Source organism: Nansenia antarctica (assembly GCF_963989245.1).
Source record: "Nansenia antarctica genome assembly, chromosome: 14".
In the NCBI taxonomy this organism is placed as follows: Eukaryota; Metazoa; Chordata; class Actinopteri; order Argentiniformes; family Microstomatidae; genus Nansenia; species Nansenia antarctica.
This window is the reverse complement of record NC_137684.1, coordinates 575,290-592,174: the sequence shown is the minus strand read 5'-3', so window position 1 is coordinate 592,174 and position 16,885 is coordinate 575,290. Positions and strand designations below refer to the sequence as shown.

General features: G+C 45.2%; 1 long non-coding RNA gene across 1 annotated transcript; it reads right to left on the bottom strand.

Annotated features, from left to right (window-relative positions):
- Positions 1 to 4,252: 4,252 nt before the first annotated feature.
- On the bottom strand, positions 4,253 to 5,879 carry LOC308170518. The gene is made up of 3 exons (XR_013937791.1): positions 5,824 to 5,879; positions 5,087 to 5,202; positions 4,253 to 4,352 (listed from the first exon to the last, which is right to left on the bottom strand). It is a non-coding gene; the product is annotated as an uncharacterized lncRNA (long non-coding RNA).
- Between the last annotated feature and the right edge of the window lie 11,006 nt (positions 5,880 to 16,885).

Sequence of the window (16,885 nt, the reverse complement as noted above, 5' to 3'; positions counted from 1 at the left end):
GAGTGGAGGACCCTAAAAGAACTGTTCGACTCCCCGATAGAGTGGTGGGAGATGGTTAAGGCCAGGACAAAGGGCTACTTCGGGTCAGTCGGAAGGAGGAAAGCGGCAGAACAGAGGGCCAGGTTTCAACACCACAACGCGGCCCTCCAACGCCTAAGTCTCCTACAACTGGGTGGTCTGGATGTGGCCCGAGAACTGGCTGAGACCAAACAACACCTTGCCACCCTCTACCGGGAGCAACAACAAAAGAAACAGTTCAGGGAAAAACTCCAGGGCCTGGAGGAGGAGGAGAAATGCACACGCCACTTCTTCCGCAAGGCACGGTCAAAACACAAGCCTATCCTGTCCCTATACGACACCAATGGGGACACCGTGTCAGACAGAGGCAACATCCCGGGGGTGGCAAGAGAGTTCTACGAGAGTCTCTACAACATCAAGACAACCGACGAGACTCTCATGGCCACCTTCCTGGATGGTCTGGACCGGGTCCCCGAGGGTGGTGAGAGTGAGAACCCAGAGCTGACCACGGAGGAGCTCACCCGGGCCGTGCACTCCTTGAATACACACAAGGCCCCTGGACCGGATGGGATCCCAGCAGAGTTCTACAAGACTCTCTGGGATCTCCTCAAGGAGGACTTGGCGGAGGTCTTCAAAGCCGTCTACAGGGAAGGGAGGCTTGGAGAGTCAATGAGACAGAGTACGGTCACACTGATCCCCAAGAAAGGGGACCTCAAGGACCTCCGGAACTGGCGCCCCATCAATCTCCTCCCAGTGGACTATAAAATTATGACAAAAGCCCTCACCCAACGGTTTCAAACCCTCCTCCCCTCAGTTATAGCCCCTGACCAAACCTGTAGCGTCCCCGGTAGGTCCATCAACGACAACCTGCTCCTGGTGAGAGACCTCATCCTGCACTCCCAGGAGCGGAGGTCCCCTTTAGGCCTTCTCAGCCTGGATCAGGAGAAGGCCTTTGACAGGGTTAGCCATGGTTTCCTGCAGAGGGTGCTGAGGGGCATGAACTTCCCCCAGCACCTGCTCAACTGGACCGAACTCTGCTACAACAACATCACGAGCAGAGTTCGGATCAACAACCAGTTGACAGACCCCTTCCCCATCAAAGCTGGAGTACGGCAGGGATGCCCCTTGGCCCCTCTACTGTACGTCATCTACCTGGAGCCGTTCCTACGGAAGATCAGGAGCTCCCCCAACATCATGGGCTACCCTCTACCAGGGGCCCGGGGGGAGAGGCTCAAGGTGGTAGCGTACATGGACGACATTACCATCGTCGGCACAGATAGTCGCTCCATTTCCACAGCAACGAAAGTGGTGGAGGACTACTGTGCAGCCACTGGCGCCCTGATCAATAGGGGTAAGTGTGAGCTGTTTCTGTCGCAGCACTGGCAGGAGAACCTGGCAACCTCCTTCCCTGTAAAGACGGAAAACATTAAGCTGCTGGGGATCACCTACCAGAAAGATGGAGGAGCCTCCGGCAGCTGGAAGGAGACCATCCGCCAGGTCCAAAAGAAGATCTGTGAGTGGAGTGCACGGCCTCTCACAATGACAGGCAAGATCCTGGTCCTGAAGGCTATTGTTCTTCCCATTCTCCTTTACCTGGGCAGGGTGTTTCCCCCAGACAGAGCAGTATCCAAAACCATCGAAAGGATCATGTTTACCTTTGTCTGGGGGAGCCAGATGGAAAAACTAAAACGCACCACCCTGTACAAAACAGTGGAGAATGGGGGGAAAGGGGTCCCAGACATCCTAAACATCATTAGGGCACAGGGACTCTCCAACCTCATCAACAACATCAACAACAAAGATAGGAAAGCCAGGTTCTTTGAAATATACTATGCCACACCCATCCTCCGGACACTCAGGGTGACCGCATCAATAAATCACACTGTGCCCTACAGCTGGGACCCCCCTCCAGTCTACAAGATATGGAGGGACTTTGCCTTCAAGACAGGATTGTCCGCGGCTGGGCTGGCCTCATGGAAATACAAAGACATTATGACCTTCATAAGGTCGAAGGAAACCATTACTCACCCCAAGGCCAGCACAGCCGTGGACTCCAAACAGGTATGGAAAAACATTAATCATAAATGTACTAACAATAAACAAAAAGACATTGCCTGGATGGCTGCTCATGGTTGTCTCCCCACTAGGGAATTCTTGCATAGGCGGCACATCGCAACGACTGAGAAATGCCCCCACGGATGCACGGACACAGAACACATTAACCACCTGTTCTGTGAGTGCTCCGTGGCCAGGCGGGTCTGGGCCCTGTTTGTTCCCTCTGTCTCCCTAAACAGCCTGCTGACCCTGCCCCGCTTGACGAGCGAGAACATCCTGTATGGTCCTCCCGGGGGGTGCACAACCCCCCAACTACAACAACAGTGGAGGATCATCAGCGCCGTCAAGCAGGTACTCTGGGAGACGAGGAACATCAGGGTCTATCAGAAACAGAGCGTCCACCTGACAACCCTGAGGAGGAGAATCACCCTCTGCCTCAGGGACCATGCTATTGTTGACTTTAAAAATAACCCGGATCAAGCAAGAGCGGTGTGGGGGGTGGAGAGATGGAAGGACGTCATCCTCTAAATCCCCCCCCCATGCCGCGCCGCATCGCCCAACCCCCCCCCACCCCGGGCCTACCTCACTACACCACCAGTTCCTGCACTATCACCTTCACCACCGTTCCAGCACAAGCCCTGGTCAGCAGTATCACCATCACAAGGACCAGGAGAGGAGCAGCGCACAACACCAACAGGGAAGTTTACTGCACCTTCCACCACCTACACATGTACACAGCACTGACCCACTTCCTACCCTCACCAGAATATCACCACACACAACCCACAGCCGAACCAGCCGTCTCTGCCAGCACCACCAGCACCAGGATGACCAACACCACTGGGTCACAGGGAAGTACTGATCACCCGCCTGACACCAAAATGCACACTACACAAACCATGCACACCTCCCTTCTCTCACTCCTGTATCTTTTCAGGCACATGTCATATCCAGCTCTGACACCTACCCAGGCTTCCAGACCCAGGAGCAGAGACCGGCGGGAACCACCACGTCACCCCAGCACCAACCCCAGGTTCCAACTCAGCGACCCCAAACCCCCTGTTCCGGGCCCCCCCCCCCCAACTCCAGGCCCCCAGCTACAGGCCCAGTCCCCTACCCGCCAACCCCCAACCCCCAGCCCGGAACAAGCTGAGAAGAGCCAGGGAGCTTTTTCCCTGGATAAGCTGTGTACAGGTTTTTCGCCTCTGCTTGCCTGCCATGCGCCGAGCTCTCTGGGCCTCTCCTCAGGGGCCTCCGGTCGGCCTGCGTGCTCGATCTGCTCCGCCGCTGGGGCGCCTGGTCCGGCTAGCCTCGTGAAGGGCTACAGGAGTCTGAGCCTGGTGGGCTGGGCCGGATGCGCCGGTGGTGGGGCGGGTCGGGTGAGTCGGGTGTGTGGGGTCCCTCGGGGGAGGGAGGTGGGGGAGCCACGGCTTTGCACTGGTGGGCAAACTGGATAGTAGTCGCTCTACAACTAGAGGGCTGCAGGGGAATTTTTTTCCCGGATGCACAGCGAACAGGTTTTTTACCCCTGCCTCCTACCGACACTGGAACCTGGACACTGAACACTGAACACTGAACATTACACTACACTGGACAATACACTGAACACTGAGCACTTTAGTTAGTTTAATGTTGGTTGTTGTTGAATGTAATGTCTTAAATGTCTGATTGTTTGATTAATTGATTGTATATACGGTGTTGTGTTTTTATAAAAACCAATAAAAAACACCTTAAATTTGAATAAGTCCATGAGCCTTAAGGCATTTGACATTAGGAACAAGTTATTTGTGTGATCACGAAATCCGACCTTATGTACAATTCTCATAGCTTTTTTCTGTAGTGTAATCAATGGTTTTAGAGTGCTTTTGTATGCTTTCCCCCATATCTCCACACAGTAACTCAAATAATATTTTGGTAAGACAAGACAACAATAAAGAGTATACAACATCCTCTGTTCCAGAATATGTTTTGCCCTACACAATACACTCCTTGATACTTTGGATCTAACGTATCTTATGAGATTTCTAACAGAATTTACTGTCTAATATTACTCCTAGAAATGTGTATTACTCAGGTTGGGGTGTAAGAGGTTAAAGGTGACTCACATAGACTTGGAAGTCCTTGGGGGCGCTGTCGATGCGTCCTGTGGGGGAGGTGAAGCGAGGCAGGTGGTCCAGGGTGACGTGACTGATCAGGACGGGGCGGGACAGGTCGATCACCAAGGAACCCTGCGCCCCATGGAACGCCCAGCACTTACCAGGCTGTAAGACATGGTGACCCTAATGGGAGGTGAGGTTTGGAGAAGGTTACCGGTGAAGTGGGAGAACTTCAATTCTGCCCGTATCTTCTTCAGTTCTCTTTCCCCCTCTGAAGTGTCAAAATGAATTCCGATTGGTCTACCTGCTGAACAGCTCCTAATTTAAGTACTTAAATCTATATAACATGGGCAACAGGATACATTCTTTCTCATTCCTGTGTCCTGTTGTGAGGTTCTCATCATGACCTGTGGTCATCTCTATCTCTCTCTGCTCGCCTCATTTGATTCATTCTATTTGGCCATTCTTGCACTAAATATTCTTTGCACTTAGTGATAATTACATTGGAGTCAGATTATCAATATAAATATGCTTTGCTATTAACAAACAAAAGTTTTAAGTCTCTGCCAAACCTTTGTGTGGAAACTAATATTATTAAATGTGACTGGGTCTTCAGACTAGCTTGAATATTAATACTAGCTAAAATATTATAATTATATATTAATTTAATCTTAATCAAAACAAAGCTGAGATGTTATAATAAAGTAAAAAGAAAATGAGTTCCTCTAACCAGTTTGTCATGCATTTCTTTATTCCAACATCACCCATGTTTTTGTTTTATCTCCACCCAAAAATACCTAGTAAATACTATATTTTAAACGTAATTATTATTTAGCCTATTTTTGTGAGAGAAAGAGACGGAGAGAAAGAGACAGCAAGAGAGAGAGAAAGAGACAGCAAGAGAGAGAAGTTGGTACCTGGATAACTGTCCGTGGACTCTCTGATGAATACCACAACGGAAACCCAAACAACGTAACACAGGCATCACGGAAATGGTAGGTTTCAGAGCACCTAGTGCTGACCACGCTGGCACCTGCACAAACACACACATACACACAGCTCTGAGCATTCAATAGTCTACATTCTAGTACACTCAGCAAACGTCAGTGACGTTGTCTGGGATGTGGTAGAACAGGAGATTCACAGTTTGAAAGTGTACCTAAAAAATCTGCATGAATTGTGTGATGTAATCATGTCATCATGGACCAGAATCTCAATGGAATGTTTTCAACATCTTGTTAAATTAATTAATTAATTTTGCCATTTAGCAGACGCTTTTATCCAAAGCGACTTACAATTACGAATTACAGGGACATTCCCCCTGGAGTAACTGCGGGCTAAGTGCCTTACCCAAGGGCACACTAGTAGTGGTGTGGCTTCAGGCGGGATTTGAACTCACAACCTTCCGATCACAAGTCCAACTCACTATCCACTAGACCACCACTACCCCATATATTCATTCATATCTTGTGGAATCAATGCCACAAAGAATCGAGGCTGTTTTGAGAGCAAAGGGAGGCCCTACACAGTATTAGTATAGTGTTCCTAATAAAGTTCTCAGTGAGTATATAATGTATGATGTGGTAAGCATTTACATGTGTCACATTCAAATGAAACACCACATCTAGATGCTAATGAGCAGTAAATCACAAACCTTGTGACTCTAAGGCGAAGTCAGGCATTTTCTCTGCCATTGGAGGACTGCAATCCTGACCAAACTGTTTAATGCATGACACGCGCGCGCACACACACACACACACACACACACACACACACACACACACACACACACACACACACACACACACACACACACACACACACACACAAAGAGTTAAGATGCTTGTAGACATGCAGCAGCAAAGTGCCAATCTTGCAACTCTGGCAGTCATAAAAATGTCAGCACTGTATTCACTGAGCATGACCTGACCTATTAAGCAGTTGTTGAAATAGCTGTATTTTGGAGAAAATTAAATGGTAAGAGACATACAGGAATGAGAAACGGGCATTACCATGGCAGTCTGGCCCTCCTGGGACTCTACCCTCTGTCTGAGGAAAGTGGTGACTCTTTTGAGGTCCCTCATCTCCTGGCTCAGCACGGTAGTGACGGAGCGGATCCCGGCTTGTTCCACAGTGAGTTCTGCTCTGAGGTCTGCCATCTCCTGGCTCAGCACGGTAGTGACGGAGCGGATCCCGGCTTGTTCCACAGTGAGTTCTGCTCTGAGGTCTGCCATCTCCTGGCCCAGCACGGTAGTGACGGAGCGGATCCTGGCTTGTTCCACAGTGAGGTCTGCTCTGAGGTCTGCTCTGAGGTCTGCCATCTCCTGGCCCAGCACGGTAGTGACGGAGCGGATCCCGGCTTGTTCCACTGTGAGTTCTGCTCTGAGGTCTGCTCTGAGGTCTGCCATCTCCTGATCATGGTGTGTGCGATGCATCTGTGGGGAGGTGATTAGAACACATAATTTACATTTACATTTATGGCATTCAGCAGGCGCCTTTGTCCAAAGCGACTTACAACAAATACATTTGACTAAGTAAGTGAATAATCTATCCACCAGTCATAGCCAGTCAGAGAAAGTAATCTCTGCTCAGGCTTGGGGCCATTGGCAGTCGTCGTGCTACACATAGGGGAAACAGTACAGGGGGGTAGTAGATGTCTCAGGAGAACCAGTACAGGGGGGTAGTAGATGTCTCAGGAGAAACAGTTGGGGGTAGTAGATGTCTCACGAGGAACAGTACAGGGGGGTAGTAGATGTCTCAGGAGAAACAGTACAAGGGGGTAGTAGATGTCACAGGAGAAACAGTACAGGGGGGTAGTAGATGTCTCAGGAGAAACAGTACAGGGGGGTAGTAGATGTCTCAGGAGAAACAGTACAGGGGGGTAGTAGATGTCTCAGGAGGGACAGTACAGGGCGGTAGTAGATGTCTCAGGAGGGACAGTACAGGGGGGTAGTAGATGTCTCAGGAGGGACAGTACAGGGGGGTAGTAGATGTCTCAGGAGGGACAGTACAGGGGGGTAGTAGATGTCTCAGGAGAAACAGTACAGGGGGGTAGATGTCTCAGGAGGGACAGTACAGGGGGGTAGTAGATGTCTCAGGAGGGACAGTACAGGGGGGTAGTAGATGTCTCAGGAGAAACAGTACAGGGGGGTAGTAGATGTCTCAGGAGGAAATCACAGCCTTATTCCCGATGGGTCTGAGACTGATGGCTAAATCTCAAAAGTCGGTATAAGTTATTTTACCACCCGGTATAAAGCAGGCACTAATCTTGCCCACAGCTCTCTCTCTCTCTCTCTCTCTCTCTCTCTCTCTCTCTCTCTCTCTCTCTCTCTCTCTCTCTCTCTCTCTCTCTCTCTCTCTGTCGAGCTGTCTGTTTTCAAAACAACTCAGAATTGGACTCGACTTGAAGCCTATGGCAGGAGGAGATTTAATTGTCTGACCTCTCAGTCCATCACCACCTGGCGCAACCCTAACAACCTACAACAAGCGTGCAGCTCTGTCACACTGACATGATCATGTTGATATTTGGCTGCCAAACCTGCTCTCATCTTCTCCACAATCCTAAAAATGGAGACACTCATAAAAAGCATCAAAAATCGGTTTTTGCGACTGGTCACGTTATCTGTACATATGCAAAATAAAATATAATATAAACAACCACAACATACATCCTTTGGTGGCATACCTCTGCTGTTTCTACCTGGCTGGAGACATTAGTGTACATCAACGACTTTAGATAGTGTAGCATAGTTACTCTTGATATTATATGATATTCTATATTAATGACACTCACAACTGTGTCAAATTTATTGAGGTAATGACCAGAAAGTACCCCTTGTTACAACATTGTAACCACATAAATTCGTAGTAAATACTGGCTGAACAAAGCTCTATAAAGGGTAACCCAATGGTCTTTCCTAGACACAGTGGTCAGATATAAGACAGTCCTTGTCCAGTTGCACGCATCTTCACATGTCAAGGAAATGTATTCGCCTTCTTGCTGTTACAGTTTTGAGAGACACATTTCAACTACTGTGTAGAGGTTAGTAGAGAGAGTGTATAGGAATCGACTTTTGAGATTCAGCCACATTTTGCGTTTCAAGCAGTGACAGGAAGTGGGAAGGGTCAGACTTCTCACCTCTGAGACAGGTATCTGCTTATCCTTCAGAATGTCAATCTCTCTCAGTATGTTATTGCTGTTGTCTTCCAGAGCTGCATTTATGACAGCAGTAACATCCTGTAGAAAGAGATTGGAGATTTAGAGGAGTGGTTTGTGTGGTTTTGAGACTACACATGAGTGGTTTGTGTACAAGTCTTCGAGTACTACAATAGCTAACTTGCATCTCGAAATCAAGTACCCAGACCACTGAGATAAGATCCCGACATGTCAAGTGAACAGGTCATAATAAATATTTGCTTGGACACAACAATAGTTTTTATTTGCCTACTTTCTGTTAAGAGTTACGATTTGACAACAAAGTGGCCGTACCTTTATATGTTGTATGTAACATACAATGAACATTTTATGTGTAGCTCTTTTGACACACCTTTATGGCAGAGAACCAATATATCACACAAATGAAGACAAAAAGTTAAGAGGTAGATGGCGAAGGGAGGAATGTTCTACCCTCATCTATTTTCTCTACCACACGAACCAGGAAAACCTGGAGGGCCCAGCGATACACTACAATTATGCCTTATGCTGTACAAACTTCAGTAATGGTTTAACAGATGCCCTGCGTCACTTAGAAAAATGGCACAAAGCATGGGATGAAGTAGGCGATAGCATATGGCCCCCAAATTAAATTATGTATTTTCTAGGTTCAGCGCAAGCAGTAGGTGCAATTAGCAGCACAGCAGCTGAAACATTAAAGCTGACAGCGGAGCAAGAGAGATAACTCCAAGTTAGGATTCTCAGTTACTTCAGATTTGTATATAGACCTGATTAACAAAACGAGAAGATTTCTACTACAGATTTCATATTACAGCTGTTATTTCATCATTCATTCATTAGGCTACAATTGAATATGCTTTATAGGTTTTAGGTCAAACATGGCCAATAATCACAACATTCTCAATAAAGCTCAAACATTACAAATAATGTATACTGTATACCCCTCCCCCTGGATTTGGATAAATATTACTTGACTTAATTACAACTGTTTCACCTTTCTATAACCAAAACACCAATAACTTAAGATAAGATCAAGCCTACAGACACCAAATTCATTAATGTTAATGTGTTTAATAATCGTGTAGCATAATATTTCTCATACTTTTCCATCTAAGCTGGATCTTCGTACACTCTACATTCTGATAGTTTTTTCTTTATTTTTTTCTTCCCTCGCTCGCCTCACTTTTCTGACAATTAAATCTGTTAAACAATGAATGAAGTTTGCCTTACCGTTTCCTTGGAAGGCAGGGTGATGACAAACGTGCTGGGGTACAAGTACCAAACGCCTGAGAGCCAGAGGGAGAAGGGAGAATCAGAGAATCGAAAATAGGACTGAATACGTTATCAAGTGGTATGCTCCACTATCCTCAACAAATCTGCAACATGCTCCATGCTGTCGGTTGATTGAAACAACACCCAAGCTGCTAGTGACAAAGCTACTATGTCTGTCTCTGAAATTCATGATATTAGCTTGCCATGTTAACTGGTGAAATAAATGATTGGTAGGGATGGGAATCGAGAACTGGTTCCAGTTGAGAACCGGTTTCAAATTGTTCGATCAATCGGAATCGTACGCCTCCAAGGATATCGATTCCTTTTATTGATGCTGCCATATTTTTCTTACAGTTTTGCGTTGCAAAAACTAATGAGTCATAACGTCAAACTCTGTAATAATCACAATACTATAACCGTGATTTATAGAAACTTCTCTTTTAATAACGTCCATGGAAAGAGGGCAATCAGATATGCAAATTGAAATTAAACAACGTGGAAATCTGTTGCTAGCAGCACAATCGCGGGTCTGTAGTTTAAACACATTTTTTATTCATTTGTTTGTCAAGTCTATTTATGTCTTGGAAATGTCTTTAGGATAACCTAACCCTACATGTGAATGATGTGGTAGGTCAGGTGGTCAGAACATATGTACTTCAAAAGGCACTAAAAATCTTTTGTGGAAAATGTACTAATAGGGCCAAAGAGGTCACATCATATATATCACTGTGAATAGCTTGCTGGTGGGCTAGTAACACCACACAAGTAGGACTTATGAATCTAGAATGAAATGGATGTGAAGTGACACTCACCGAAAGTCAAGAGGAGAAGAAGCAGGATGACGCGAATGTTGAACAATGCACCAGCTAGAGGGAGAGAGAAAAAGGCTAATGTCAACAAACAAACAAGTAATGCTAACAAATGATCTACAGGAGAGAGATAATGCGAATTGTTAAGTATACATTACTCGATTAAACACATGCACGCACGCACGCAAACACACACACACACACATGCACAGACACACATACACACACACGACCAACGTGCGCATACACACCGCAACGCAACACATCTGCATACACACCACAACATGCACATGCACACTGCAATAAACACGCATGCACGTACACACACACACATACACACACACACGCACACACAAACAATGGGATCAACGTTTGCGGAAGTGTTTGTGAAATGGTTTGCGGAAGCAAGATTTTGTTTTAATTGTAAGATTGTTGGTAAAAACAGACATTGTACATTTGTTTAATTATTATAATTTTTAAAAATATATTTTGGGTGTATTCAGCAATGGCATGTTCAGGTCAGAAAGAGGCATACAAATTTAAAAAGATCCATCCATCCATCCATCCATCATTTACCATAAGAGCAGATCACATCCATTGTGCCCCTCTGTGTTGCTGCCTGGGATGAGGCCAAGCCTGGCCAAGGAAGTACAAAAAACTGAGGGCCAATGTCCTGTGTACGAATACTCATACTGCCTACCATTAAGTAGGCATTTTGTGTATGCAGGAATAAGAAAGTTCTGAAAGTATGCAAAATTCAGTCTAAACTAATTTAACTGAGGTCACTGTACTTACCACCGCTGTCACTGTACTTACCACAGCTGTACTTACCACAGCTGGCAGTGGTAGTCCTGACACCTCTGGGTACCATCACAGTGCTACTCTGGCTTTGGGCTCTGTGGCGTGACTGACTGGAGAGGCCCTCACTGGACGTGTGCATTGGGGGAGGAATACTCACCCTGGGGGGCACGGCTGGGGCCAGACTCACCCTGGGGGGCACGGCCGGGGCTGGGGCCAGAACAGTAGCAGGTGCTGGGGAAGCTGCCTTATGCGCACCTGTTCTCCTCTTATTGGATCTAAAGAGAGAGAGAGAGAGAGAGAGAGAGAGAGAGAGAGAGAGAGAGAGAGAGAGAGAGAGGGAGAGAGAGAGTGGATGGGGGGACAGAGAACATTAGTACACAAGGATTTGCATACCGTGCTAATGCTAATGCCTATACATCAAGTGTAACACACACACACACACACACACACACACACACACACCTCCAAGGGCTCTCTTTGTACGAGATCTTGCTGACGTTACCGTCCTCGTCGTTCAAGCGAGGACTACGGCGTAACATGACTGAGAGAGGGAGAGAGAGATTTGTGTTATCGCATGGCTTGCCCCTTCCATGTAGTCAAGCAGAATTTTGCACCAAGAGACGACCAAAATGGTTCACTCCCAACTCAATACTTCAAATAAGATAATTTCATTTGCAGTTATAGTACAGTTATAGTACATAGTACATGTATAGCAGTTATAGTACAGTTATAGTATGAAGTATCTAGTTATAGTATCCTACATATTGATAACAACATTATAAAGGATAATATGCATGATGTGGTTAATAGCTTTAATATTTTTTTTGGAAGTGTTGGACCAAACCTGGCAGAAAAAAGTCCTGATCCATTGTCATCTGAGGATAGGGATGACAACCTTATAGATAGGAATCCTAGCTCAATGTTCCTTACACCAGTAGAAGAAAAGGAAATAATAGATATTGTTAATAAATGTAAATACAAAACATCTAGTGATTGCAATGAAATTGATATGAAAATTGTGAAAAAGGTAATTGAGGGGATTTCAGAACCACTGACATATATCTGTAACTTCCACGTTCTGGACCATAAATCACTCCACACTCTCTACTGCTCACTGCTTTTACCATATTTAAATTATTGTGCAGAGGTTTGGGGCAACACTTATAAATGTAGACTACAATCACTATTAATATTGCAAAAAAAGAGCCATAAGGTTAATTCATAATTCCGGTTATAGAGATCACACAAATTAATTATTCTTAAAATCAAAAACATTAAAATTCACGGATCTGGTCCACCTTCTAACAGCACAAATAATGTATAAAGCAAATACCAACCTACTCCCTAGGAATATTTAAAAAATGTTTTTTGATAGAGATGGGAGTTTGAGGGGGGAGTTAAATTTAAAACATATTTATGTACGTACAACGTTAAAACGTTTTTGTATTTCTATATGTGGAGTGAAGCTGTGGACCGGATTGAGTGTGGAGCTAAAGCGGTGTCCAAGCATGACCCAGTTCAAAAAGCGGTATAAAAACATGGTTTTCACCATGGTACGAGGAGGAAGAAGGGCTTTGATAGTCACCAGTTGTTTTCACAGATTATTTGTTTATTTACATTATCTGTTTTCTATTGTTGGTAAATATGTAAATATGATGATTCCAGGAACATCACTGAAGATGTGTCCAGAGGCATCAGTAGATGTATGTACACAGTAAATAGTGTTTTTTGTTTTGTTTTGTTTTTTCTTGTTTTTGTTTTGTTTTTTCTTGTTTTTGTTTTGTTTTTTCTTGTTATAACTCTTTCTTTTTTCACATGTTCGAAATAAAGCTTTCATTCATTCATTCATTCATACATTTATAGTACATAGTACATTTATAGTAGTTATAGTACATTTATAGTACAGTTATAGTACATGGACGTGTAGACAAACTGTTTCCAGGAAGTAGTGGTGGGCCTGGATGAGGGAACAGGCTCTATTTAACAGATGCCCTCCTGTATAATCTATAATCATGCTAATCTCCACCCCGTCTCCACCCCAACCTCACCCTCCCGAGACTGTCCAGTTGCTTAGCTACCCACACGACAAGCAAGCTTAGCTACCCACACGACCAACAAGACCCTCCGTTTCTCACATGTCATCAAGGCTCGAACACAATACACAGACTGCTTACTGTAGGCAGCGTTGACCTTCCTTATGGGAGCTCAGCTCCCATTGGCTCCCACATAACTCGAACCCTGAGTACAGTACAGTCAATATTGCTGCAGGTAAGATAAGAGAATCAAATTAAATCGGGTACTGTATTCAATGATTATGATTTTTTTCTTAAATCAAAAAGAAGTTGCAAAAATGTATGTAAAATAAATAAATAGACCCTTACCTATTTCTACGCTAAGCTTGCTATTGAACAGCTTGGCAAGGTTAATTGTCATGAGTCTGTTCTTCATCAGCAGTGAAGAACATGTGTCTTATGAACGCATGACCAACGCATTCTTGGTTTTTATAGAATAGAATTCTACTGTGACGTAATAGATGATTCATGACAATCACAATGGCTGGGTTCTAAAATTCGCTCTAAAATTCGAGTTTGCCTTTATGCTATGTATAAACAAACTATAACGTGTTGCATTTATGAAATCAATGAACGACTGCAGAGAAAACGAAATTACATTTCTGCATGCAACAAAAACATTTTGAACTCCGAAAAAAAGACGTTGGGTTGAAGGTTACTTTCAAGTAAAATACTCAATGTCTATTTGAGTCCTTCTTGTATTGATGAACTTAAATTATCCACCGGCAGCAAACCAAAAACTCCGTCCTCTCTCTGTGTGCCGTCATCCTTTTGCGTGCAGTCCGCTGTCAACCTGAATAATAAAAGGACGATTTCACTGAACAATGAAAAAATATGAATATATGCAAAATAGTAGGCAATTAAAATATTTATCTTACTTGGTTAATGTGATTTCTGCTCCTGAACCTCAGCGCACAGCGTCTGCACATCAGGGCTGTAGGCCGTCACCTTCATCTTGGATCGTAAGCTGTCATCTGTGTGTTACGATGGGATAATGTGTTTGGACCCAGGTGCAGAGTAGAACAGAGTAGACGGAAGCAGGAGTATAATTCAATAATAAAGGTACTCTTTATTTTGAGTAAACGGGAACAAATAATAACCGCACAGTAAGCGAATAAACAAAAGAGGAGAAATCAAGTCTCCGACAAACGTTTAAATAATAATAGGAACAAAACAACAAAACAAAAGGGGAGGTGGCTTTAGTCTCCCACAAAAACGCCGTCAATGGAACAAGGCAGAGCAATGTACTTACAAAAGGCAACGATACTTATTTCCTAAACCGGCGAGGAACGATAAGGCTACGAAGACCCGTATACACATAACGAACACAACATATAGTGAACAACCGACAACCAGAGGGGAAACAGAGGGATATAAATAGCCACAGCCAAACAAAACACACCAGGTACAAATCAGTAATTAGGACAGACAAAAATGCAACATAAACACCAGAGGGCGCCAAAGGGTCGCTCCACAATAAGATTGCTTCCCCAAACCTTACACTGTGAGGCGTGCGCGATGTTTGCTTTTAATAAAGTTCATGTTGGAGAACACCTGCTCACATGCATATGTGGATCCAAAGATCGACAGGACTCCAAGTGCATACTTTTTCATGTTCACATAAACGTCGGGGATAGCATTCCAAGTTTCGAACACAAGTTTGTCCGGTTTGGGGAGGTTTTCAATATCACGCCATTTGTGATTCTGAGCAAGAACGGCCTTCTGACGGGCAACATTTTCAAGGTCTGCTGTCAAGCGTTTAAACTTGGACACCCATATGTCTTTGTCGGCTATGTCGGCCAGTTCCATCTCAAGATCAGGTTGACTCACACCTGCAATTGCAGTCGTATTCAGCAGGGATGGATCGAGGCTTAGGGGAGTGACAGGGAAGGATAATGTGTTTTTTTCCTCTCTGAACTCACAGAATCAAGGCTCCATCTTGGGACCAACGTTGTTCTCAATCTACATCAATGATGTAGCAAAAGATGCTGGCAAATCCCAGATCCATCTTTATGCTGACGACACCATCTTGTATTGTGCAGGCCCTTCACTCCACTCTGCGGCTTCCACTCTACAACTCAGCCTCACCTCCATTGAGCAGTCTTTTCATCGCCTCCATCTTCTCCTCAACACCAAAAAAACTAAGTGCATTCTTTTCGACCGGAGACCTCGTGTCAGCAGCCCCCCTAAGATCTTCTGTGTTGACAGTTCCGAGCTGGAGTTTGTCTCTTGTTACAAATACCTTGGCCTTTGGCTGGACTCATCCCTTTCCTTCACCACCCACATAAAGCACCTGCAGACAAAAGTCAAAGCTCGCCTAAGCTTTGTATACCGGAACAAGGCCTCCTTCACCCGTGCAGCCAAACATACCCTTGTCAAGATGACCATCCTGCCCATATTTGACTATGGCGATACCATCTATAGGATGGCATCTCAGTCTGCCCTCAGGAAACTCGACACACTCCATCACTCCGCCATTCGTTTTGCCACTAGTGCGCCTTTCACAACTCACCACTGTGTTCTGTACACCCTTGTAGACTGGACATCTCTTCACAGCAGACGGCTCTGTCACTGGCTTCATATTATCTACAAATCCATACTTTGCAAAACACCTTTCTACCTCTCATCCCTTCTGCACCTCTCTCACCGCCCCGTCATCGTTCTAAGATCCAGTGATCTTGTCCGACTCACCATCCCCAAAGCCCGTACCGTAGTCGGGCGCAGCGCTTTCCGGTTCGCTGCAGCACACGACTGGAACACCTTACAAAACACCCTCAAACTCACCGCACTCACCTCACTCACTGCTTTCAAACAAATCCTGCAGCGAACCATAGTCGATCAATGCACCTGTTGATCACCGTCTCTCACCCATCCCATAACCCATCACTGCCTCATTTTAAGTACCCCTGCTCCACTACCCCCGCTATCCCTCACCTCCGCTCTTCCTCACCCCTACTCCTCCGTCTCTCTCCCCTCTCTCTGACTGTTAGTATTTTAATGCATCTGTATTTGCCAGTGTTTTATTGTTTTATAGTTTTATTGTTTGATTGTTTTATTGTTTATTGTATTACTTAACCTTGTTTTTTTTCTACCTAAGAATTTGTTCTTACATGTTTGCCTGGTTAAATAAAGGTTAAATAAAAAATAAAGAATCGTTTCCCAAACGATGTTTGCATTGCGATGATTGCAGAATGTAAATACTCCGAATTTATCATGTGAGCTTCTTTGAACTCTCTCAAATTGGGGAAGTGTGACAGTGTACCTCTCTGTAAATCTCTGGCAAGCACTGTCAACTTGCGCTCGAATGCCAAAACCTCCTCCAACATGTGCAGGGCTGTGCGTCCTTTCCCCTGAAGAGCTGTGTTCAGCGTGTTCAGGTGCGCTGTCATGTCTACCATGAAGTGTAGCTTTTCCAGCCACTCTGGCTGTTCCAGCTCAGGAAATGTGAGCCCTTTGCTGCCCAGGAAAGTTTTCACTTCTTCCAGACACGCGGAAAAGTATTTCAGCACCTCCCCTCTGGACAGCCACCGGACTTTGTTGTGCAGCTGGAGATCAGAATATGTGCTTTCCAGTTCGTCCAGTAACGAA